At 50.9% G+C, this 26723-nt stretch overlaps 1 long non-coding RNA gene across 1 annotated transcript; it reads left to right on the top strand.

Moving 5' to 3' along the window:
* Positions 1-14333: 14333 nt before the first annotated feature.
* On the top strand, positions 14334-25725 carry LOC112924656 (uncharacterized). The gene is made up of 3 exons (XR_003235930.2): positions 14334-14651; positions 23268-24087; positions 24218-25725. It is a non-coding gene; the product is annotated as an uncharacterized lncRNA (long non-coding RNA).
* Positions 25726-26723: the final 998 nt, after the last annotated feature.

The raw sequence follows: 26723 nt of genomic DNA, 5'->3' as shown, positions 1-26723 counted from the left end.
AGGCCTGCACACTGCTCAGAGCAGTGGACCAACACCCTGCCCCCCAGCCTCAGCCACACCTAGGCTCCCACTGGCTCACTTACTACTGTGCACCTTGAGAATCATGTAAGCCATGGCTGTGAGCACGCACTCCCTGTCCAGGGTGTAAGTATCCCAAAGCTTCAGGGTGAGCAAAAAGAGGGTCTGTGGGGACAGCTGGGGTGGGAGGGGTGGCCTGAGCAGGGCCCATGGAGGTCTCTTCCCAGAGAGCAGAACTGCCTTCCAGGCCTGGAGTGGCAGGGCCAGAGGACCCTCATCCTCACAGAGACCCCATTGGGTCGGTAGCCAGGCTGAGGACCAGGCCTGTCTGACCCAGCATCCTCTTTCCTGTAGTGGCCACAGCGGGGGCAAGCAGGTCCCCAACACCAAGGGACAGGGAGTGCAGGCCACAGGGAGGGTGATGGATGTGCATGGCCATCTCTGGGGCTTGGGAGGCAGGCTGGCTGCACAGAGGAGGAGGGAAACCCTGCCACCTGGGCTTCATTTGGCAGGGTGGCCTGGCAGGCAAGCAGGCAGCCAGACAAGAGGCTGAAGGGGCAGCAGGAGTGCAAGACTAGTCTGCAAATGGTGGGGCCAGTGGCTGTGATTCCAGGACGCTGAAGACCACCTGGGGAGGCAGTGCCCTTGCCAGTGGGAAGGTGGGCTGGGTGGTGGTCCCTGCCTGTCCTACTGCCGGAGCAGCCCTGCAGGGAGGCTCTCCTGAGCTCCAATCCCATCCAGTGGCCAGTCTAGCCCCTACCGTGCATGGCATGCCTCTCACTGGTCATCAGTTGGGCCAGTGCCCAGAAGGCATCATCCTCAGTCAGGTACATCAGCAGGATGGCCACAGTCTGGCTCATGCCCTGGCAGTAGCCCACCTCCTGCAAGAGCCAGAGCCCTATGGAAGGTGTCCACCCTGGAAGCCACCTCAGCCCTCCTCAGCTCAGGCATCTGGCTCCCACAGCTTCCTCACAGCCGACTCTCTCAGAGGGTGCTCCCAGAGGGCGAGGAGAGCAGGGTGCAGAGCCGCCCAGACCAGCTAGCAGCCAGCATCATGCAGCCCCTCTACTGAACCCTGCTAGTACCATGCCAGGGCCCCCTTCCTCAGACCAGGAGGAGGTGCCCCTACAAAGTGTGCCAGGCTGAAGGGGATCAGCCCGGTCTAGAGACCCCACCATGAGTGCAGGTTGGAGGCCTGACTGTGGCACCTGGGAGGTCCCATGAGGGTAGCAGGGCCAAGATACTGCCATTGAGCTGTGGAGTGTCTGAGCTGGTGTTCCTTGGGGGAACCTTCTGGAATGTACAATTGAAGGGGAGCAGCCTCCTGGTCTGCCACGGCCTTATGCAGTTCAGGGGAATGGGAGCCTTCCTCCTGTTCAATTTCTGATTAGTAGTCTGGTCTCTTCAAGACCCAAGACCTGAGTTTTAGGACAACAGCGGTGCACACTAGAGCCCCTGGCAGCCCCAGCACTCAGGCACTCAAGTCCTCTCCCTCCCAGCAGTGAGGTCTGCATCCCAAGCCCCCTTTCTGGGTCCTAGAGGAGAGAGACCCTTCCTTGCATCTTGGGACAGTGGGAGCTGGGGTCCTAACTATGTATCTTGTTTGGTCACAAATACTCAAGACAAGGATACCTGTGGGGCAGCAGGCCTGGGTGCAGGAACACTCATGGTGTTGTACATGGAACAGGCCAATAGCACATGGAACAGGGCTTGCTGCCTAGGAGGGGGGATGGTAGGGTAGTCTGCTCAGTCTGGCCATATGCCCAGCAAGGCCGGCACGGTGCGGATACCAGCCACACAGGCCCTGCGGTCTTCAGGGCACCTCAGTGGGGGACGTTTCTCTGGGGTCAGGTCTGCACACAGTGACACGCAGTGATTTTAGACATACGACTCCTGGGCTCTCACAGTCGCTGTTCCCCCCTCCAGCTCTGGAGCAGCCCCCTACCCTGAATGACCCCTGGGAGCCAGGTGTTCTCCCTGCACCCACTCCCAGTAGCCCCTTATGCCTTTCCTCCCCCTGCTCTGGCTTGTTCCTGATATCCTGTGAACACCACCAGCCACCATCTGGCCGCCTGCTCTGAGCACACGCTGCAGGTGCATCCATGGCACTGAGCGCATCCACAGTGCCTTCCTTGTGTCCCTGAACTGGATTCTGTTAGGGGTTCCCATGCCTGCTCATCCAAGAGCATCTTGGGTGCTTCTAGGTTTGAGCTATCGTGAGAAAGCAGGGAACATTCATGCAGGTTTGACATGGATAAAAGGTTTTGAACCAGTTGCGCCACTATAAGTACTTTGAGGCGTACTGTGGTGAGGCCCCGTTCAGCTTTGCCAGAAGCCACCCACCTGCCTTCCCACATGAGTCTGTACCCCCACTCCCTCTGCCCTCTGTGCCAGGACTGCTGGAGGCTGATTCACCCTGGACCAGGGGTCACAGGTCAGCCTGATTCAGCTGTACTCTCTGAGGGCCAAGGGCAACACAGGGGTCACCAGTTTCCTTGCATGGAGGAGCATTGACATCTTGTGGTGAGACAGTCTGAGTGGCCCCCTGAGAAGCCCCAGTGCACCCCTGGCTGGCGGCTCCTCAGCCCCATCCCTAGCAGCCCTCCAGGTCAACCTCCATGGGCCCCTGGGCCAGGACCACGGACCAGCATGCTCTGCACACAGACAGAGCTCCATCCTCTGCCTCCATCCACCTGCACCCACCCTGTCTGGGGGCACACTGCCTTCCCCTCCCTTCTGTTCAGCCCCTGGGGACTCTACAGGACACCCGGGCTTCTGCTGGGAACAGACCATCCGGAGAACCCTAAGATGGCTGGGGAGGCGTGAACATGCCCCCACACTAAGCAGCTGCATCACATCCTTGCAGGGGGGCAATGGTGTGGGGAGCATGCAGGCACAGGACATCCCCATTTTCTAAGATGCATATGGAGACATCTACAGATAAAGTTGACCCCAGGTCAGGGTTGCTGTGACACACTTGCTGCTGGAGGTGCCTATGGTCAGCACAGGACCCTGGCTGAACCAGAGATGGCATCTGGGTGGGGAGGGGGGGGGTCATCATACTATGTATGTTTACAAACAGTGCAAATTGTCTAAAATAAAATGCAAAAAATTCAAAATACATAAAAACACCAAGGGTGAGGGGGATCCCTGGGTGGCGCAGTGGTTTGGCGCTTGCCTTTGGCCCAGGGCGCGATCCTGGAGACCCGGGATCGAATCCCACATCAGGCTCCCGGTGCATGGAGCCTGCTTCTCCTCTGCCTATGTCTCTGCCTCTCTCTCTCTCTCTGTGACTACCATAAATAAATAAAAAAATTAAAAAAAAAACACCAAGGGTGGTGTCACTTTGGCTCCCCTCATTCGGTCACTGTGTATCCTGGTCCAGCTGCAGCTGTGCTACCTGGCCCTCAGGTCCCCTAATGCCCTCCCACAGCCCCCACCCTCTGCCCCCCGATCTTTACAGGCCAGCTTCACACCACCTTGGAGTTCGGCTCATACAGTGATACTGGGAGGCCCTATCCTCAAGCCCTTTCCATCACGAAGACCCCGTGGAGTGAGGGGGGTGGTCACGTGTGTCATCCCGAGCACTTTACCATGCAACAGTATTTTGTTTGCTGCTGTCATTCCCTTCCCCCTGTCCTCAGAGACCCTGTGTTCCCCATCCAGAAGCCTCCTGGGCCTCCCCTGAACCCTGGAGTGTCCCCTGGGGCCCCCAGAACCCTGTTTGCCCAGCAGCCTCACCTGACCCCATAGTAGTTCCAGAACATGATGTGGTTGTGGAAGGTTCTGTTAACATTCAGGTTGATTTGTTTGATGTCCCGGGAGGAGACCTGGCCTCCTCCTTCATTTCCTGTGGGGAGAACCAGGGAGGAGGAGCCAGCATGAGGGACACAGAACCCTGTCACCAACTGCCATCCTAAGCAGGGAGCACTGCTGGCCACCAGGTGAGTGTATCCTGCAGAACCTCCTTCCTTCCCCTGTCTGTGAAGCCCCCTGGGGCCCATGTCCGGGCTCCTGCTCAGTTGTCCTGGGCAGGGAGGAGACTCCCAGGAGTGAGCCCTGGGCAGGGAGGGGACACGGAGGGTCAGCCCCAGGTGGGGAGGTGACACAGGGGGTCAGCCCTGGGCAGGGAGGGGACACCAAGTGTCAGCCCTAGGTGGGGAGGGGACTCCTGGGGGTCAGCCCTTGGTGGGGAGGGGACACGGAGGCTCCTCTTCTACCCCAGCACAGGGGCCTGTCCAGGACTGAGCGCCAGACTGTGCCGAGCTTGCCCCCAGGGAGGCTGCTCCCTGGAACCTGCTCCCAGGGTGCCGTCCTATCTCTGGCCACCTAGGAATACAGGGAGGGTCAGGGAGGCCTCTGCCCCTCATGCCCACCTGAGTGCTAGATCCACCCCCAAGTGGGGCACAGCACAGGCCAGCTTTCCTCCCTTCCCATCCCCACCTGAGAGCTCATTCTGCTTCATCCAGCAGGAACCTGGCACCTACCCACCTGCTCGGCCCCACTCTGGGCTCCTGGGTCAGGAGGGCTGCTGGAGCTCCAGGCCTGTCCAGGGTGCCAGCTTCCATAACCTTGACACTAACCCTGCCCAGGAGGAGCTCAGAGCCCTGCAGTCCTGTCCCTCTCTGGACCCCAGGCCTACCCTACTCCAGGGACAGTGGGACTGAGATAGAGGCAGCAGGTGGGGCCCTCGGGTCTGGGAGGCACCAGGAGATGCTGGGGCCACCCCGGGTCCCCAGGCAGGTGACTTCACCCCATCCCCATGGGTTTCCCTCAGCTCCTGCCCAGGCCTCCACTAAGGGCCATGCCTCTGCTGGGAGTGGAAGGACCCTACCTGGTATTTCCCTGGGTTCCTTGATTTTATCTTCTTGATGTCCAATAGACACAACCACACCTATCCCCACACCTGGGGAGGGACCCCCTTATAGCCCTGATGACGCAGCTATAGGAAGGAAGGCAGTGCTGGTGAGACGGACCCAGGGCAGCACCCTGGAGCCCAGAGAGTGGGTGGCATCCAGAAGATTCTGGCTTCGGCTCCACAGTGTCTCCAGAGAGGCTGGGTCTCCCTGGAGTGGGGCCCTGTCCCCCACAAGGAGCAGGAGACCGTGGCCCTGACCTGACCTTTCCCCCACCACTGTCCTTGGGCCTGGGGAGCCTTCAACCCTGGCAGTAGACTCTCCCTAGGAAAGAGAGCTCTCTGGGGGACAGGGACAGGAGGAGACTGTGGGTGGCTCCCGCCACCTCCATCAGGACAGAGTGCCCTCAGGGGGCACCCAGCACCCTACCTTCTCGCTCTGATGATACTGGCCCCATTTCCTCACCCACTTGTCGGCTCACCAGATCTCCTGGTGATGTTTCTGGAAAAGAACAAATGGGAGCAGCAGATGAGCCACCAGCTGTGGTGGGTTGGCCCTTGGTGCCATGTCCAGTTGTCTGACTCAGAGGAGCCAAAAAGGCACAGGGCTGCTGACGCTGACTACAGCTCTGGGTCTCGGGTGTGTCCTTGGCAACCTGCGTAGTGCTGGGATGGGATTTGGTAAGCTACCCCTGGGGGCTCCTGAGGGACTGGGTCTGCTGACAGCTGGCCCCATGCCTACTGACCATGTCCCACCAGGTGCCCAGGACGGGTTCTCACCTTTGCCTAATGGGGGCTGGGGCCGGGCAGCTCCTTCTCCCTGGAAGCAAGAGAAGCAGAGCCCTGAGGACCAGGCCCGACAGCCCCACATCTGGGCACAGGAGACACGGAAGGGGAAGGCTCCCCCCAGGGAGGGCAGGGGCTACCGGCTGCCTGTGGTTGTGTGGGGGCAGTATTCTGGGTGGGGGGCGTCTGAGAAGGTTTGTTGCTGGTGGTTGGCTGGACGGGCCCCTCAGCACCCCCAGGAGGTGACCTGTCACTGTCTTGGGATGGACCAGCCTGAGAGCTGTCAGCGCGGCTTGGGTGCCCCTGTGACTGTCTGGCTGAGGTCGCCACGCCTTCCCAGGGTCTGACTGCCCACCATCCAGCCTGCCTCTCCCTATACCCTGGCATCTCCCCATCTGTCCCCTGACTCCCCCCCTCTTGCAGTCACTTCTGCCACTCTGGCCCATTTTTACCTCTTGTCAGAACCCCTGAGCATGACCCACCCCTGACCCATCCACTTGCCACTTGCCACTGGGAGGTAACCAGGGAGAGAGGGGGCCAGGAGCACCCCCGTTGGTCCCACATGGAGTCTCCTGCCTCTGTGAAGTTCTTGTAGGACTGTCGACCCAGCTTCCTTCCCTCCGACCAAGGCCACTGGGCTGTCCCCCTTACCCTCGTTCCCACCCCAGGGCAGCCTCCTCCTCCTCTTCCCTCCTTCTACCTAAGCTGGTCATCCACTCCCTCTGCTGCATACCCTACCTCCCAGACCTTGCCTTGTACCTGGCATCTACCTGCAGCTGAGCAGAGGTTTTTAGGACTGTGGAGGCCCTGGCCTGGGGGTGTCAGTGAAGAGCACCCCTCTGGCCCCATCCCAGACCAGACTGTCCTCTTACAGAAAGGATGCCACCATCCCAGAGTCCCTCATCCTCTGGAGCCCCTGCTGAACTGACTGGGCCCACCCTCTGGATGCAGGAGGCAGATACCTGGTCCTCCCCAAAGCAGGCATGGAGGCCACCCCTCTGAGTACCCAGGGGCCTGCCCCAAAGCCCAGCTCCATTCTTGGCTATTTCCAAGGTTTGCCTCCTGGGTCTCTCAGCTCCAGCCTAGTGCAAACATGGCCATGAGAGGGTTCCGGGGGATGAGGTCCTGACCTGGGGAGATGGGTCAGCCTCCAGAGAGGCATTCTTGCAAATGCAAACCACCCCTGAGATGGATGAAGTGGTGTCTAGCGGACTCACTGCAGAAAGCCATGATGGTCCATGACCTTCCACAGTGACAGGTCAGCATCATCCCAAAGGTCCCATGGATGGAGACCCTGCTTGGAGAGCCTGAAACAGAGGGGGCTCCGTAATGAGGACCGATCATAGCTAGCGACATGGATGAAAGAAGGAGCAGAATGGCTCCTCTCTACCCTGAATCCTGAGGGAGCTAGGACCCTCTGAGATTGGCTGGGCATGAGAGGAAGTGCCTGTCTGCCCAATGAGAGCAGCCTGAGAGCCTCACCTGCTTCTACCAGCGATGATACCCACCTGGGCCTGACTTGACCTGGTGACTCTGGTCCGCACCTGGGCCTCACTGCTACTCTGCCTATGATCCCCACCTGGGCTCATTTGCTACCAATGACTGTGATCCAGGACACACCCTCACTTGCTACTGATGCCCAGGACCATCCCCATGGTCTCACTTGTTCTTGATGACTAGGATCCTTGTTTGAGCTGACCTGGCTCATCCTTGGTTCTGATCATTACCTGGGCCTCACCTGGCTCTGAGGCCTCCAGTCTTTTCCTGAGGCCCTGCTCCTCTTGTTTTCATTTCTGCCTGGGCCCTACCTATTCGGCTTAGAGTATGATCCCTGTTTGAGTCTCACCTATACTTGCTGGCTAAAACACCCTCCTGGACATCAGGTTCTCCTGCAGACTATGATCCCTGCCTGGGCTTCACCTGTTCCTACCGGCAACAGTACCCACTTGGGTTTCAACTGCTCCTCTGCCTATGATCCCTACCTGGGCCTCATCTGCTACCAATGACTATGATCCAGGATGGACCCTCACTTGCTACTGATGCCCAGGACCATCCGCAGGGTCTCACTTATGCCTGATGACATGGTCCTTTGTCTGAGCTGACCTGGCTCATCCTTGGCTCTGATCGCCACACGGGCCTCACCTGCTCTTGCAGGTTATGGTCCCCACCTTTCATGGGTGCTCTAGTGTCTATGGTACCTCTCTGTGCCTCACCTGATGGTATTTGGCTATTATATCAGCCCTTTCCAAGGTCAGCAGGGTCTCCAGGTCCTCTTGCATGATGCTGAAAACTAAACATATCCAAAATGACACTACATGAAAACCTCCAGAGAATGCATGCATCTGTTTGGCAGATCCCCATCTGTCTGACCAGAGCATGGAGACAACCCTATAGCTCTGAGGGGGACATGCTAGGCTGGCAGTCTCCCACCTGCAGATCACTTTCCCAGCCACTGTCCCAGGACATGCTATCATGCTGATATGACAGAGATCTCCCACCCAATTATCAGGAGCACACAGGGGGCCCAGGAGCCTCCGGGGAACTGCTGACCTGATTCTTGGAATGACGTCTCCCAGCCCGGGGCTGGTGCCGAAAGGATGGTGGATGGGCCAGCCAGCGAGTGTTCCTGTGGGCTTGGGGGGATTGAAGGTTTCTCTTAGATTCCACAAATTCAACAACCAAAGGGAAAAGCAATGAAGTGGGCTTCCATCAAAGTTAAAAAATTGTACCAGCAAGAGGGTGAAAAAACTACCTATCTTGAATGCAATGATTTGTGAATGGCCTAAGGAAGAGTCTGGGGGGAGCATGAGGGACTCCATGTTCCCTGTTCATGAAGAGTAAGTCTGCTCATGGGCCAGGAGGACCCAGAGAGCCCTGACCATCCACCCAGGGCCACAGGGGTCATCATGTGTTGGGGTCCATGGGTCTAGGATGGGCTGGAAACGTCGTGGCTTGGGTCTCCCCTGCACAGCACAGGGCTTACAGTGGAGTGGGGGTTCCGGGTGAGCTGCCCGAGCTCTGACCTCAGCCTCCTTCCCTGGGCTGGGGCAGCAGAGTAGCAGCCCTCACCCTATGGAGCTGTGGAAGGGCTGCAGGAGCTGCCTCATGGTCATCACATGGGGGTCAGTGTGTTCTTGACCCCAGCCCAGGAGGCCAGCGCCCCCACACAGAGCCCACAGGCCCCACAGTGGCCCGAGGGGAGCAGGGAGCTGCTCCTACTCCTGTGACCTGCCGCTGTGTGAGCTGCACCTACTGTTTATACACTGGGGCATTGGGGAGAGTGGGACAGTTCAATTGTGGCAGAGCCAGATACGGAGCACGAGTGCCTCCAACTGCCTGTGGATACAGAGTGAGCGAGCACCAGGCAGTGGCAGAACCATGGGGCACCGCAGTTCTCCCCACAATGGGATCCCACATTATCACTGTAGGCTGGTGGGGACCAGTCAGCACTTAGCCCTTTACCCTTTACCCTGAAGGCCAAGCATCCCGGGGGAGGGTGCTGTCACCACGTAGGGTGGGAAGGGGATGCAGGCACCCTGCCACATCCTTAGGCTCTCCAGGCCTCCTGCCCTTTTAGGTAGACTGGGTGTCGCAAATGTCCTCCCACCCCCAAGGGTTCACAGCGTGCATTTTACACTTAAGAACATTTGAGGGGCTCCTGGGTGGTTCAGTCTGTTGAACATTTGACTCTTGATTTTGGCTCAGGTCATGATCTCTAGGTGGTGGTATTGAGCCCCATGTGGGGCCTGGGCTCTGGGCTGGGTGAGGAGTCTGCTTTAGATTCTCCCTCTCCTTCTGCCCCTCCTCCCTGCTTGCTCTTTCAAATAGTTTAAGAATTAACATTTAAGAACATTTCAGAAATCTTTATCACTCTACAGAGGTGACTTCATATTTTTAATGGCTCCATAAATGCATTTCATGGATCCACCATGATTTCTCTCAGAAATTCCTATTCTTTAATATTTATTGAAGTATAGTCAACACACAATGTTATATTAGTTTCAGGACTACAACTTAGTGATTTAATAATTCTGTACATTACTCAGCTCTCCCCTCAAGAGGTGTAGTCACCATCTGTCCCTGTACAGAGTATTATAATAGTTCTACTCTATTACTTAGACTGTACTTTTAAAATTTCCATGACTTGGGATCCCTGGGTGGCTCAGTGGTTTGGTGCCTGCCTTTGGCCCAGGGCACGATCCTGGAGTCCCAGGATCAAGTCCCATGTCAGGCTCCTGGCATGGAGCCTGCTTCTCCCTCTGCCTGTATCTCTGCCTCTCTCTCTCTCTATCGTGCATAAATTTAAAAATCTTAAATAAAAATAAAATTTCCATGACTTGTTTATTTATAACCAGATGCTTATAGCTTTTATTCTTCTTCATCTATTTTGCCCATCTCCCCCCTCCCACTTCCCCTCTGGCAATCAATCAACATGATCCATCACATTAACAAGAGGACAAAAACCATATGATCATCTCAATAGTTGCAGAAAAAGCACTTGACAAAATACAGCATAAAAAGCTTAGTGCGTTTTGGGGCAGCCCCAGTGGCTTAGCGGTTTAGGTTTAGCACTGCCTTCAGCCTGGGGTGTGATCCTGGAAACCCAGGATCGAGTCCCACATCAGGCTCCCTGCATGGAGCCTGCTTCTCCCTCTGCCTGTGTCTCTGTCTCTGTCTCTCTCTCTCTGTGACTCTCATGAATAAAAAGAAAAAAAAAAAAGCTTAGTGGATCTTGAGGAAACGTACAGCAACAGAATAAAAAGGCTGTGTATGAAGGTCCACAGCTGACACATCCTATTCAATGATGAAAACCTGAAATTGTCTCCCCTAAGAGCAGGAACAAGACAAGGAAGTCCCCTCATATCACTGGAAGTCCTAGCCACTGCAATCAGACAACAAAAGGAAAAGACATCCACAATTGTAAGGGGGAAGTCAAACTGCCCCTATTTGCTGAAGACATGGTACTATAAATAGGAAATCCTTGAGATTCCACCAAAAACTGTTAGAACTTGGTACAGCCACTCTGGAAAACAGCGTGGAGGTTCCTGAAGAATTTAAAAATAGAGCTGCCCTATGACCCAGCAATTTCACTACTGGGTGTTCACCCCAAAGATACTGATGTAGTGAAATCCTGGGACACCTGCACTCCAATGTTCATAGCAGCAATGTCCACAATACCCAAATTATGGAAGGAGCCATGATGTCCTTCGACAGATCAACAGATAAAGAAGATGTGGTATATATATACAATGGAATATTACTCAGCCATCAGAAAAGACAAATACCCACCATTTTATTTGATGTGGATGGAACTGGAGGGTATTATGCTGAATGAAATAAGTTAATTGGAGATGAACAATGCTCATATGGTTTCACTCATATATGAAATATAAGAAATAATGAAAGGGATTATAAAGGAAAGGAGGGGAACTGAGTGGGAAAAATTAGAGAGGGAGACAAACCATGAAAGACTCTTAATTCTGGAAACAAAGGATTGTGGAAGGGGAGGTGGGTGAGGGGATGGGGTAACTGGATGACAGGCACTGAGGAGGGCACTTGATGGGATGAGCACTGGGTGTATTACTATATGTTGGCAAATTTGAATTCAAATTAAAAAAAACATTAAAAAATGTTAGAATTAATGAGTGAATGGGACGCCTGGGTGGCTCACCAGTTGAGCATTTGCCTTCGGCTCAGGACATGGTTCTGGAGTTCCAGGATTGAATCCTGCATCGGGCTCCTGCATGGAGCCTGCTTCTCCTCCCTCTGCCTATGTCTCTGTTTTTCTCTGTGTCTCTCATGAATAAATAAATAAAATTCTTAAAAAAAAGAACTAATGAGTGAATTCAGTAAGGTTGCAGGGCACAAAATCAACATACAAAGATCAGTAGCCTGGGGATCCCTGGGTGGCGAAGCGGTTTGACGCCTGCCTTTGGCCCAGGGCGCGATCCTGGAGACCCGGGATCGAATTCCACGTCGGGCTCCCGGTGCATGGAGCCTGCTTCTCCCTCTGCCTGTGTCTCTGGCTCTGTCTCTCCTTCTATCTCTCAAGAATAAATAAATAAAATCTTAAAAAAAAAAAAAAAAAAGATCAGTAGCCTTTCAGTGTACCAACAAGGAACTATCCAGAAAGGAAATTATTCCATTCTCAGTATCATAAAGAAGAACAAAATAGTTAGACTGAACCAAGGAAGTGAAAGTCTTATACACTGAAAACTACAAGACATTGGGAAGACATCCTGAGCTCATGAGGTGGGAGCCTTCATATTGTTAAAATGTCCATGGTACCCGAAGCAACTCTCAGTTTCAATGTAATTGCTATTAAAATCATGATGGCAATTTTTATTTATTTATTTGGCAGTTTTTAGAAATAGAAAAAAACAACCCTAACATTCATACACACCCCACAAATGACCCTGGACAGCAAAAACAGTATTGAATAACAGAGCTGAACACAGCACTTTCCCATTTCAAACTACGTTACAGAGCTACAGAATTAAAACAGTGTGGTTTGAGGGCACCTGGCTGGCTCAGTAAGTTAAGCATCTGACTCTTGATCTCAGCTCAGGTCTTGATATCAGGGTCATGAGTTCAAGCCCTATGTTGGGCTAAAGACAGGGTGTGGAGCCTACTTAAAAAAAACAAACCCACAACAGTGTGATTCTGGTGTAAGCTAATGGAGCAGAAGAGAGAGCCCAGAAGAAAATGCAATCTGATATGGTCAACTGATCTTTTTTAAAATTTAATTTTATTTTAATTCAGCTAAGTAACATATAGTGTATTATTGGTTTCAGAGGTAGAATTCAGTGATTCATCAGTTTCATATAACATCCAGTGCTCATTATATCACGTGCTCTCCTTCATGCCCATCACCCAGAATTATTAATATTTGCATATAAATTTAGAAATGTGTTCAGATTTGCAATAATTTTTAACCTACATTTAAGATAAAGAAGGAACAGTAAGAAATAAACAAGATCTCAAAATACCTAGAAGATTATTGTCCTGAGAACTGTTGAACATATAGGTGACTTGAGGTTTGAATTGAAGATTGAAAGAAGAAAGGGACAGGGGTGCCTGGGTGGTTCAGTCGGTTAAGCATCTGCCTTCAGGTCAGCCCAAATCGGACTCTCTGCTCAGTGAAGCACCTGCTTTTCCCTCTCCCTCTGCCTGCCACTCTGCCTACCTGTGCTCTTTCTCAGTGTCAAACAACTAAATAAAATTTAAAAAAGAAGGAAAGAAAGAAAGAAAGAAAGAAAGAAAGAAAGAAAGAAAGAAAGAGGGCAAAGAGGTCAACACTCAAGAACTAGGTATCTTCCAAGGGCAGAGAAAATAAGACACCTTGTCATAATTGCACCTTATTACAGTGGGCTACATGCTCAGCTTATAGCATAGTAGAATAGTGTAGATCAGATCTAGTATGTGGTTAGGAAATAAGGTATAGGGATGCCTGGGTGGCTCAGAGGTTGAGTGTCTGCCTTCAGTTCGGGGCTTGATCCTGGGTCTGGGGATCGAGTCCCACATCAGGCTCCCTGCATGGAGCCTGCTTCTCCCTCTGCCTGTGTCTCTGCCTCTCTCTCTCTGTGTCTCTCATGAATAAATAAATAAAATATTTAAAGAAAAAAGGAAATAAGGTATAGATTCAGATTTGGGCTTAGGGTCAGAGTCTGGGGTTAGGGGTTTGGGGTCAGAGTCAGGGTTAAGTTTAAAACACAACTGGCTTTCTTCCCCTCCCCCTTCCCGGGGCCTCCAGGGTGAACAGGCCTTGCCCAGGGTCACATGCGAGTCCAGGATTGAGCTGAAGCGTTGTTTTTCTGCCTTTCGGTCCTGGGCTCTAACAGAAGAGTGAAGTGTCTACCTGGTCACTATTTCATATCCAACTCAACGCCAGTCAAGGGTTGTAGAGGGTGTCAGAGGTCATGCTCTTTCCACTCTCCCACCTGGGAAGAGTGCTGGTGGCATCATTCACATTGGTGACTTCATAATGATAGAGGATGTAGAGCATATTTTTGTAGGCTTATTTATTAACTCTACATCTTCTTTGTCCAGATGTCTGTTCAGATATTCACCCATTGTTAATTACGTTGTGTTTTTAATGTTGAGTTCTGAGAGTTTTTTGTATAGATAGGATAAAAATCAAATAGTTTGAATATCAGGTGTGTGTTTTGCAAAGATTTAATATAGTTTGTGAGTTGTCTTTGAGTTCTCTGGGCAAAATCCTTCCCAGAGTAGAAGTTTTTAACTTTATAAAGTTCACATTATCAGTTTTTTTTCTTCTCTGGATCAGTGTTTGATGTTGTGGTTAAAACGCATCCCCAAACTCAAAGTCATGTAGATTTTCTTCTTTGTTTTCTTTTTGATTTTTGATAGCTGCGTGTTTTAAATTTATGTAAACGTTGAGTGAATTTTTGTGGAAATTGTAAAAATTTTGTCCACATTTTATTTCATATCATATGGCTTCCAATTTGTTGTTCCTTAAGTATTTCTGGAGAAGCTGGGATATTGTACACCATTTCAGTGAGAAATTTCCAAGGCTTATTAGACTCAGCTGGACCCTGGAAGGAAGCAGGCGCCTCCACGGAGCGAGCGCACCGCAGCCCGCACGGCTTCCTGCAGCGCCTGAACTGCCCGCAGGGGGCGCCCGAGCCCAGCTCCCGGAGGATCCGGGCACGCGTGCGCAGTCGGGCTTGTCCGCCTGCAGCAACAGGAGCCCGCCTTGAGGAGGCTTCGGGAAGATGTGGGGCAGCGAGCACGCTGACAGGAGCCCCGGCCTCCTCAGGACCCGCTGCGAGGCTTCGAGAGGGCGTGGAGCCCTGTCCACACAACAGGAGCCCGGGCTCCTCAGGCCGCTACGAGGCTTCCGGAGGACGTGGGGCGCGTCCACAGAACAAGAGCCCGGCTTTCCTCAGGCCCCCCCGTGAGGATTCGGGAGGACGTGGGGCAGCGTCCACGCCGACAAGAGCCCTGCCTCACAGGACCCACGGTGGAAGAGGTGGGTTAGGATTAGGGTTACGGGTTAGAACTTGGGGAAGTCGTAAGGGTTAGAACACGGGTTAGGGTTAGGGTACCCGACAGGGTATGGGTTAGGGTAAGCGTTAGGGTTAGGGTACCTGTAGGGGTTAGGATACGGATAGGGGTTAGGGTTAAGGGTTAGGATTTAGGGGTTAGGGTTTGGGTTTAGGGTTAGGTTAGGTTAGGTTAGGGGTAGTGTTTGGGTTAGGGTTAGGTGAGGGTGAGCGTTAGGGGTTAGGGATAGGATCAGGGGTTAGGGTTAGGAGTTAGGGTTAGGTTTAGGGATTAGGGAACAAGGGTTAGAGTTTGTGGTTGAGTTTATGGTTAGGGTTAGTGTTTATGGTTTGGGTTAGGGGTGAGGGGTTAGGGTTAAGGTTATGGTTATGGTTCAGAAGCTCGGATGTTCCAATATGCTGGCATTGGGCAGACCTCCTGGCAGGGCTGAGTTGAGGGCAAACCTTAGCATGAGGCTCAGGTGCAGGGCTCCGGTGCAGAGTGGTGCTGAACTTGGGACTCCTCTCATCAGGCCCTTCAGATTGTTTGAGCTCTATGTATGTGCTGCTTTCCCAAATGGCACCATATCAATCTGGGTTAGAGGTTTAAGGTTAAGGCCTTGGATCTTGCAAGATCAAGTCTTAGCCTGAGGCTCAGGTGCACGGTTTTCGCACAGCGCACAGCGGGGCGCTGAACTTGGGACTGGTCTCAGAAGGCCCTTCAGATTGTTGGCTCTCGCTATGTGACATTCTCCTAAATGGCACCCTATCAATCTGTGTGGGTGGCCAAGCTTTCTTTGTCACACATGTGCCTAAAATCCCTTGGGATTTAGAGCCAGGCTCTGGGGCTGGTTGGGCACACACCCAAACTAGGGTTAGGGTTAAGGCCCAAGAGCTTTAAGGTCCTATCTGCCTGTATGGTGGAGACCTCCCTGGAGGACTGAGTTGAAAGTGAGGCTCAGGTGCTCAGCTGGTGTGCAGGAGGGCGTTGAAATTTGCCTGGACTCAGGGAGGCCTTTGTCTGTCTCAGGCGCCTTTTATCTGCCCCTCATATAAATGGCACTTTTCCCTCCTGGGGTGTCAGCCGTGCTTTTTGCTGTTGCTCACTAGCCTCCATCCATCAAAGTTCAGAACCAGTCTCTGGGGCATGGTCAGGGCAGAAACCCAAAATAGGATTAGGGTTAGTGCCCAGGAGTTTGGACAGTCCTATCTGCCCACATGATGGAGACCTCGTGGGAGACCTGAGTTGAGGGCATGGCTCAGCATGTGGCTTAGCCTCAGGGCTGATGTGCAGGGAGCCGTTGAACATGTTGACTGGGCTTAGGAGACCTTTCTGAGTTTTCACCCTGTAATCATCTGCTGGCATTCCAAATCGCATATTTTCATCTGGGTATATGACCCAGCTATCTGGTGTCACTCTCGTGTCATCAATCCTTCAGGATTTATTTTTTTTTTTAATTTTTTTTTTATTAATTTTTTAATTTATTTATGATAGTCACAGAGAGAGAGAGAGAGGCAGAGACACAGGCGGAGGGAGAAGCAGGCTCCATGCACCGGGAGCCCGATGTGGGATTCGATCCCGGGTCTCCAGGATCGCGCCCTGGGCCAAAGGCAGGCGCCAAACCGCTGCGCCACCCAGGGATCCCAATCCTTCAGGATTTAGAGCGAGGCCCTGGGGTTTGTTTGGGTATGTACCTAAACTAGGGTTAGGGTTAAGGCCTAGGAGCTTGGAAGGTCCTACCTTCCTACATGGTGGAGACCTCCCGGGAGTGCTGAGTTGAGGGTGAGGCTCAGAGTGAGGCTTAGCCTCAGAGCTAATGCACAGGGTGCCGTTGAACATGTTGACTGGGCTTAAGAGGCCCTTCTGATTTTTCAGGCTAGAATCATCTGCTGGAATTCCAAATCGGAGAATTTTATCTGGGTGGTATGGTGCAGCTTTCTGGTGTCACTCACGTGTCCTCGATCCCTTGGCATTTGGAACCAGGCTTGGGGCCGAAGTTGAGACAGAACCCAATCTAAGGTTAGGGCTAGGGACCAGGAGCTCAGACCTTCTAATCTGCCAGTATTGGGCATTCTGGCAGGGCTGAGTGGAGGGCAAGGCATAGCACAGCAACCCCACACACAGACGTTCATGGTAGCTGTCTTCATGACTGCCTGGACTTGGAGGTGACCAACTGAGAAGTCCTTCAGGAGGTGAACGACTCTCTAGGCCCAGGTACATCTGGGCCACAGAATGTTTTTCGAAGGTGTTGAAAAGAAATGAGGGAGCTACAGAGCCCTGGGGAGCCAGGTATGGGAACCTTCCCCACGTGGGTCTTCCTGACTGAAAGATGCCAATCTGAAAAGGTGACTCCGTAGGTAGATAAGCACAGTTCTGACTCTGTGTGACCTTCTGGAGAAGGCCAGTCTCTGGAAAGGGTGACAAGATCTGCAGGGCTGGAGAGCAGAGTCTAGCATTGTGGCAGATAGCATCGTGGCCGGACCAGTGTCTAGAGAGGGTTTCTCCACATCTTTGAGCAAGTTTTAGCAGAAGGGAGTACAGCGAGCACTGTAGTCCACGGAGGCATCATGTGCTTCCAAAAAAATCTTGAGGAAATGTATTGCAAGCAACAGGAGTAGCTGTTGGTTCAGGCTCTGAAGGGAAGGGTGGAAAGATTCAACCAAGGCACATGAAAGTTGGAGATAAATGTCAGCTCCCAGAATATGGAGGCATCGAAGTATTCTAGATGACACAGATCATTTCTGACTTGGTGACATTCTCGGAAAATATGTAGACTGAAATAAATCGTTACTGAAAGGGCATCCCGTGAAACTACCCGTTCCACTGAAGTTGTGAAATCTTGCATCATGTAAATAATTTCCACGTTTCTCTTTTATAATAAACTAAAGATATCCAAATTAATGATTTTGGTGGGGGTGGGGGTATGGGGAAATGATGAATAGAGCCCAAAGCGTTTACTTTGAAAAAATTAGAGAGTGTTTTAACCAGGTCCGAGCTGCCTCGATACCACAGCTAGGAATAATAAATAGGATGTCGGTTCTATTTTGTTGGGTTTTGGAACTGAGTCCATGATTAAGAGGGACAGCCAGGGGCATTTGTATTGTGCCACTAGAGGTAAAATTCTTGGACCGGAGTAAGATGGACCAGAGTGAAAGCATTTGCCTAGAATGTTTTCATTCATCAAGAATGAGAGTCGGAGGTTTGAATATAAGATACGGTTGTAGTTCTGACCATAAACAATGCGGATTGGCGATGCAGTGGCATTATTCCCATGACCCGCTGGGCAGCTTCCAGGAAACCACATTCTTTGGGTTCTGGGGGAAGTATGGTTGCAAAGCTGAAACTTAAAGGAATTGATGGATAGGGCACCACCAGAAGTGGAACCTTCAGCTTATTTGACTCAAAACGGAAAACCTCACCTGGCCTGGACGTGGACAGGGTTGACAGATTGATAGCTTTTTCTTGATTCCCTGGGTGGTGGTGCATGGCTGTTCTTGGTGGAGCAATTTGGTTAATTCCAATAATGAATGAGACTTTGGTATGCTAACTAGTTATGCAACCCCTGAGAGGTCGGCATCCCTCAACTTCTTAGAGGGACAAATGGTGTTCAGCCACCCAAGATTGAGCAATAACAGGTCTGTGATGCCCGTAGATGTCCAGGGCTGCACGTGTGTTACACTGACTGGCTGTGTGTGTGCCTATCCTACCCCAGCAGGTGTAGGTAACCCATTGAATCCCATTTGTGATGGGGATGGGGATTGCAGTTATTCCCCAGGAGCAAGGAATTCCCAGTAAGTGTGGGTCATAAGCTTGTGTTAAGTCCCTGCCCTTTGGGAACCCTGGGTGGCTCAGTGGTATGGTGCCTGCCTTTGGCTCAGGGCATGATCCTGGAGTCCCGGGATTGAGTCCCACGTCAGGCTCCCTGCATGAAGCCTGCTTCTCCCTCTGCTTGTCTCTCTCTCTCTCTCTCTTTCTATCATAAATAAATAAATAAATAAATAAATAAATAAATAAATCTTAAAAAAAAAAAAAAAAAAGTCCCTGCCCTTTGTAGACACTGCCCTCCCTACTACAGATTGGATGGTTTAGTGAGGCCCTTGGATTGGCCCTGCGGGGTGGGCCCAGGGCCTTGGTGGAATTTGACTATCTAGAGGATGTAAAAGTCGTAACACGGTTTCCATAGGTAAACCTGAGGAAGGATCATTAACAAGAATGTGGCAGCAGCCCGGAGGTTGGGGCCGGTCTGCTGGCGAGGTGTTCACGGGTCTGGGAGAAGGCGGCTGCTGGCCGGGAGGGACGCCCGCCGCCCAGTACGTTCTCGGGGCAGCGGATCCCCGCCCTCCGATCCCGCCTCCCGCCGCGGACCCCGCCCTCCGTGACCGTGGCCTGGGTCTCGGGTATGGGGAGGGATGGGGGGGTAAGGTAAGGTGGCGGGTGTGTTCAGAAGCGAGGGGACCCCGCCCGCCCCTGCGGCTTTGGAGGCGGGAAGGGACGGGATTAGGATGGTGTGGGGCGGTGGCGGGGCCTGTGACAGCGAACTGCGGCCTCGAACTGCGGCCTCGGTCACGGGCGGGCAGAGACCAGGGTTCGTGCCCTGCGGCGCGTTGGCTGCGGCCGGACGGATCCGCGTCGTGGCAGCGGCCTGTGGCCTCGTCCCCCGTGCTCCCCCCCGCCTTGCAGGTTCCCGACCCCTTGTCCAGGTACCTAGCACTTCCCGGCGTGGAGGTTTAAAGACCCTTTAGGAGTCGTCCATCCGCCTCCGGTCGGGGCAGTGGGGCCAGTCCGGGAAACGGGGCGTGGCAGAAAAGGGGGCGCCCCCTCACCGTCAGGCACTGCACCTTCGTGGGGAACCCGGTGCTAACCCGCAGACGACCTGCTTCTGGGTCCGGGTTTCCTAGTAGCGGAGCAGCTCCCTCACTGTGATGGATTGGATGTCAGCCCACCCCCTGGAGGGCTTTGTCCCGTCACCCGCCCCCCTGGCCTCGGTGGGAGCCGGGGTGGGGGCTCGCAGCCTTCCCATCTGTCGCTCCTCCTTCCTCTCTGGCCGCTTTCGGGTACCGCCCCCGCCCTGCCTGTCGGAGCTGTCGCCGGGTCCCCTGCACACACCCGCGGTCTCCTGCACACACCCGCAGCCGGCGGGGTGGGGTGGGGCCGGGTCAACCGAAAGGTGAGGGGGGCGCACCGCCGCCTTGTCCCATGTCAAGGTGGCTGGCACCCTGACCCTCTCCCGCCCTGCCTGGGTGCTTGGCCCCAGGCTGGGACGGGAAGGGCGCAGGTGGGTGGGCCTAGGCCAACTGGCGTGTGGCGTCCTCGGGGGCAGCCGCGCGGAGCCCTTCCCAGAGGGGACACGAGGCCGGAGGGTGGCTGGCGCTTGCCCCAGGGACACCGATCCATGCCATGGCCCTTCCCCTTTGCGGGTGTCAGCCGGGGGAGGTGGGGGTGGGGTGTACCCCCCTGTGCCCCTTTTCCTTCACAGGGTGGGCTGGTTCCACCAGCAGCCAGGTCGGGGCCCTGGCCCAAGCCTATCGGCTGGGCAGCGCTGCAGTCCCCTGGGTCCCCAGGTGAACCAGGAATCCTTTCCTCGCTGCCGCTGGTGGTTCTCACTCTGGTAACTTGTACCCCTTGTTCCATCACAACTGGAGTCTGTTCACCAGTACCATGGACCCACGAACTGGGCCCCCAAGCCAACCCTGATGGTGCCTAGTCCACCCCTCTTATTCTCCATTGCCACCCATATTCTTGCGTGTACCTGTTTCTCTGTGAAACACATGACCTCCTGCTGTATCTACTTCCATCTCTAGACATCTACACCCAATGAGACCTGACTAGGGAATAGGCTAAGATGGGACTGATTCTCATTTGACCACTCTTGTGTTGAGGACTATCCTTGACTTGTTTGCTGTAGTGGTGGCTGTGAAACAAAGGGTCTCTATCCACAAATGGTGCCAGGTCATGGGGAGATGACACAGGAAGTGCGGGTTTCAGTTTGCGGAAATTTCTATAGCTGATTGGGAATGGCTCCTACCATCGGGTGTCCCAGGTCTTTGGGGGTGGGGGTGGCAGGATGCCTCGGATGACATTTACAAGTGCACCCTTGCCTGGGGCTGGAACCAACCACTGCAACCTTGGCGGTTTGGAAGGTGCTTGTGGCAGCTGGGGTGGGGGCATGCCTCCTAGCGGTGCAGATGTCTCCGTCCCAGGGAGGAGGGAAAAACATCCCCAAGGCCTCTCTTGGGCTAATTGCACGCACAAGTGTCCACCTGTCCTGAGTAGGGAAATGCTACTGACCCGGTGGATCCAGACAATACTGCATCCCAGCCACCCTGCGATCCCATATTTGTCACACCTGGACTCACCAGAGTGCAGGTTTTCAGGCCCTGCCTGCCTGTCTGCTTGTCTCTGCATCTAACTTGGAACTTTAAGTCCGTGAGGTTGGGAGCTTTAGCTCTCTAGTTCTTGCTATATCCCAAACACAGAAGGATGTTTGCCATACAATAGCATGAAATTCAATAAATCATCTGTTAAATGAATATTGAGGAAGGAAATTGTCAGCCTTTAATGTTTCTGGGTTCTGCTCCTGGGCTTTCACATTGACCCAGGTCCAAATGGCTCTGAAAAACCTCAACACGTGGGCTCTGTTTCTACCTCCCTGGACACACACTGCATGTCTGCTTCCTTTAAAAATAAACGGATAACTGGGTGGCTTAGTGGTTGAGTGCTTTTGGCTCAGGGTTTTTTTTTGTTTTGTTTTTGTTTTTTTTTAAGATTTTATTTATTTATTAATGAGAGACACACAGAAAGAGAGAGGCAGAGGACCCGACATGGGACTCGATCCCAGGTCTCCAGAATCATGCCCTGGGCTGAAGGCAGCCCTAAAGCACTGAACCACCCAGGCTGCCCTGGCTCAGGTCTTGATCCCAGAGTCCTGGGATGGAGTCCCACATTAGGCTCCTTGCAGGGGGCCTGCTTCTCCCTCTGCCTGTGTCACTGCCTGTCTCTGTGTGTCTCTCATGAATAAATAAATAAAATATTAAAAAAATAAATGAGTAAATAAGTAAATAAACAATTAAACAAACAAATAAAATCAATCAAGGGCTGCCTGGCTGCTGGCTGGCTGTCAGTGGAGTATGGGACTCTTGGAGTATGGGTTGCAAGTTTGAGCCCTACGTTGGGTGTAGAGATTGCCTAAGTGTAAAATCTTAAAAAAAAAAACTTCTTTTTTCTATCATAAATAAATAAATCTTAAAAAAACAAACAAACAAAGAGCAAATAGGTAAACCTTTAAAATAGATTCCAAAATCTTTGGTGACCTGAAAGTTAAGACTGACTCTGAATGAAACAGGAAATACAGGAAATTGTAGAAGGGATTTCTGAAGGAGAATTTTTGAAAAGGAATTTTAGGCATAGTCAGGACTGAAATCGGGAGAAGTGAGTTTTACAAGTACACTGGTATAATAAGATTGAGATTTGGCTTTTCTCTCTGTCAAAACAAGGTTTTCTTGCATTGTTAGTCTACTCTTGATAAGAAATTATGAACAGAGAAGAAAAGACAATTTTTTTCTTTACCTACCCAGAACAACAAGGTTCTTATATTCATTTTTATCCGGTCTTTACCTACGTAAGAAAGTGAAAACTTCCCAATATTAAAGGAGCTACATTTTGGTGACAACTCTATAACCTCCTGTAGAATCTCCTAGAGCCACCTTGGTGAAACGGATAATGAAGTTTTCAGTTTTGTAATCATCCGTGATCCTTTGTAGCACATGCCTTGAAACCTTCTGAGATGTTTGTTTTTTGGTTGATTGGTTGGTTGGTTTGGTTGGATGGCTTGTTCACTTGTTGGTTCATTCATTCATTTATTTTCAACAGATTCCCAGAAAGTCAAACCCTAAATAGTCTGTTGACTAATTAATGTAGTTTATTTGGTATATTAAGTCACATGGGAAGCATTGTCAAACAAATAATGATAAGCCCTCTTAGATACATTGGGTATGTGAGTGCTGTAGCTTTTCCAAAAATTAAATGAAATTCCTAAAGTTTTAATATGTTCTGGTACAGTGCCATCACTTGACATTCAAATTGTTTTTTTAAAAGGTTTTTTATTTTTTAAAGATTTATTTATTTATTATGATAGAGAGAGAGAGAGAGGCAGAGACACAAGAAGAGGGAGAAGCAGGCTCCATGCAGGGAGCCCAATGTGGGACTCGATCCCTGGACTCCAGGATCACACCCTGGGCCAAAGGCAGGCACCGCTGAGCCACCCAGGGATCCCCTTGACATTCAAATTGTTAAAATGGAGGATCCCTGGGTGGTGCCGCGGTTTGGCGCCTGCCTTTGGCCCAGGGCACGATCCTGGAGACCTGGGATCGAATCCCACATTGGGCTCCCGATGCATGGAGCCTGCTTCTCCCTTTGCCTATGTCTCTGCCTCTCTCTCTCTCTCTCTGTGACTATCATAAATAATAAAAATTTAAAAACAAAACAAAAACAAATTGTTAAAATGCTGTGTGTTACAAAAAATAATCAAATTTTCTTATCGACTGCATTATATTGAACTGTCATCGGGTCTTTAAGCATGTCTATTTTGTCCTGTCATTTACAGGTATTGTTCTGATGCTCTTGCAAAAATATGGTCCAGCTTCAAGAAGATGCACAAAAAGCACTTTTAACAAATACCGGTTTCTGGTCACCCTAAGATCATAAAACTAAAGTATGAATTTCCAGAACTAATGAAGAAGTTGCATTTAAACAGAACAAAAAGTAATAACATGGAACTGAATGACTTAAGGAAAATGATGATTGGTTTGTTTGTTTCTCAGTATGGAAAAGGATGACCCTTTTGAAGGATTCTTGTTCAAAATATTGTTATCCCCTCATGTTTGTTCTTCCAGATTGAAGGAAACTTTTACTCTTGAGATATCTATAACTTACAGAAATCTTATGAAAATGTTACTTTGTAAACAAATTAAAATACTTATCTTGTCTCTCTACCTATAACCCTCCAGAATTCAGAAACTCTCAGTGAATATTCTTTCTTTCATGGCAACAGTAAATCATCTGTGTAAATTCGGTGGGCATCTGTTTTCATTTTAACAAGACACTGTTGGAAGGATTGGTTATATTAAGAAGGCCTTGACTACAATGGCATCTTTTCCCCTACCCCCACCCCAATTTTATTTTTTAAAGTAATCTCTACTCCCAATGTAGGGCTTGAACTCATAACCTTGAGATCAAAAATCGCGCTCTCTACTGACTAGCCGGCCAGGTCCCCCCGGAATCTCATCCTTAAGACACAGGCATAGACTCAGATAGGATCAGACAGCTTTAAGAAACTCAGATCGACTTTATGGAGTCAATAAAGCCCCTTGAAAATGTTGGCCTGATACCTTCCTTACGGAGTTCCCTGCCCACAGCCTTACCAGGTGAGTCAAGAGTGCCACCTCCTGGCAGATGAAAGCAACAGTCAGATGCTTACCCCCAGTGAGCCTCCCAGGTGCCCCTAAAAGGTGCTTTTAAATGCTGAAGTTCTTCCTTCCTGCCTTGGCTTTACAGGAATGAGGACATCTATGCCTACTGTCACTGACTATATCTGTCACCTGGAGAAGAAGAAAATATTCTAGATTGCTGAACCCTGGTTTTCCACAGTGCGGACCACAGGACCCCCTCCAACCTGAACCAAGAACTCCCTTACTCTGAGCCAAGGACAGGGGGTCTTGTTGTTTTAAGTTGTGGTTAAAAATAGACATCACCTGGGATCCCTGGGTGGCTTGGTGGCTTAGCGCCTGCCTTCGGCCAAGGGCGGGGTCCTGGAGTCCTGGGATTGAGTCCTGCATCAGGCTCCCTGCATGGAGCCTGCTTCTCTGTCTCTGCCTCTCTCTCTCTGTCTCTCATGAATAAATAAATAAAATCTTAAAAAAAAAATAGACATCACCTACAATGGAGCATTTTAGCTGTTTCTAAGCATAGAGTTCAGTAGTATTAGGAATGTTCACATCCTCCTCACCGCGTTATCTTTCCATTCCATTTTTTTTAAGAGCCAAACATTACATGCTTAATTAAAAAAAATATTTTATTTACTTGACAGAGAGTGAACACAGGCAGAGGGAGCAGCAGACAGTGGGAGAGGGAGAAGTAGGCTCCCCATTGAGTAGGGAGCCAGATGCGATGGGGGAGGATGGGGTGTGATCCCAGGACCCTGGGATCCCCACCTGAGGCCTGAGCTGAAGGCAGATACTTAACCGACCAAACCACCCAGGTACCCCGTACATAACTTTTTTAAAGTAAGTTCATTCATTTTTCATTATCTCTAGACCCAATGTAGGGCTTGAACCCTGATTGAGATCAAGAGTTGAGTGCTCTTCTGACTGAGCTGGCCAGATGCTCCTTCCATTTAATTTTTTCAAGAATCCTGGGATCATGGCTCAGAGTCACCATTTGTTCAGAGAGACCCCCCCCCCCACTCACCCCTCCATGCGGAGGTGCCATCTGTTGGGCTGGTTCATGTTTGTCCATCTTCCCTCCTCCTTTTAGTGGACAGAAGGTGGCTTGTGAAACAGCCAGTGATTATGTGGAATAAGACTGAGGATTTCCCATGGGAAGTGGGTGAGAGAGGGAGGACAGGTTGATGGAAATCAGTAAACTATTGGCATCGCAGTAGAGGAAGGAGTGTGCTTGCTGCGCCCTTGCCATCTCAGGGTGGATGAGTTAGGTGTTCAAAACCTGTCCCCTGCCAGGCCTCCCTTAGCCCTTCGCCCTTATCACTCCATGCCTATGTTTGGCTTCTGAATCCTAAGACACCACCGTCAAGTGTTTAAGGTGCCCCTCAGACTCAACAGGCCACACCATGCCACACCCTCACAGATGCACCCCCACCCCTGGAAGGCATTAGAGATGAAATTCAGTAAATTTATAGTAACAAAATTCCAATAATCTAAGTGCCTAATGTAGTACAGCCATTAATATGACACATTCCTACATTAATTATAATTGAAAAATGAACGTAATATACTAATTTAAAAAGCTATAAATAGCATATACAATTCAATCCCATATATTTTTTTATTTATTCATGAGAGAGAGAGAGAGGCAAAGGCACAGGCAGAGAGAGAAGCAGGCTCCATGCAGGGAGCCTGACGTGGGACTCGATCCTGGGTCTCCAGGATCAGGCCCTGGGCTGAAGGCGGCGTTAAACCGCTGAGCCACCCGGGCTGCCCTTCAATCCCATATTTGCAAAAAATTTAATATGTACACGTATAGGAGCATAGAAAGCAGTCTGGAAGAGGTGCCTGGGTGCTCAGTTAAGTGTCTAATCTTGGCTCAGGTCATGATCCCAGGGTCATGAGATTGAGCCCCACATCAGGCTTGGCACTCAGCAGGGAGTCTGCTTCTTGTCCCTTGCACTTCTGCTCTTGGGTTGTTTTTTTTTTTTTCTCTCTCTCAAATAAATAAATAAAATCTTAAAAAAAAAAAAAAGAAGAAGAAAAGAAAAAGCCGACTGGAAGACTATAAATAGATCATCAATGACTATTCTCTTTTGTTTTTTAAAAATCTTATATTTAAGTAATCTCTACACCCAACATGGGGCTCAAACTTAAAACCCTGAGATCAAGAGTTGCATGTTCTACAGACTAAACCAGCTAGGTGCCCAAAGACTATTCTCTAGTTAGTAAGATTACAGGCTTATGGTCTTCCTTATAATTCTCTGTACTTTCTCCTTTTTTTTTTTTTTGTACTTTCTATTTTTTAAAATGAGCTTGTGTTACTTTTTGGAATGAGAAAAAGTATTTTGAAAAACTAAAAATGTTTGTGATTAAGATCATATAAAGAAAGCTCTTCAAGATTCTTAGAATTATTCAGAGACATAGCCACACTTTCATTTCCCACAAGACTAAGACCTGATTTTAACCTGGTAAAAACAAAACAAAGATATGAACTTATTCATCATCCTGAAAGTTAAGTTGTAACTTCTCTACTGGTTCAGCTTCACTTTGGCTACTGGGAGATGACTCGGAACGGAAAACCTCCCTTCTACTAAATAAGAAGCCTCAAAATCAGGATA

Source organism: Vulpes vulpes, chromosome 12 (assembly GCF_048418805.1).
Source record: "Vulpes vulpes isolate BD-2025 chromosome 12, VulVul3, whole genome shotgun sequence".
NCBI lineage: Eukaryota > Metazoa > Chordata > Mammalia > Carnivora > Canidae > Vulpes > Vulpes vulpes.
This window is presented reverse-complemented; position numbering and strand designations above follow the sequence as displayed.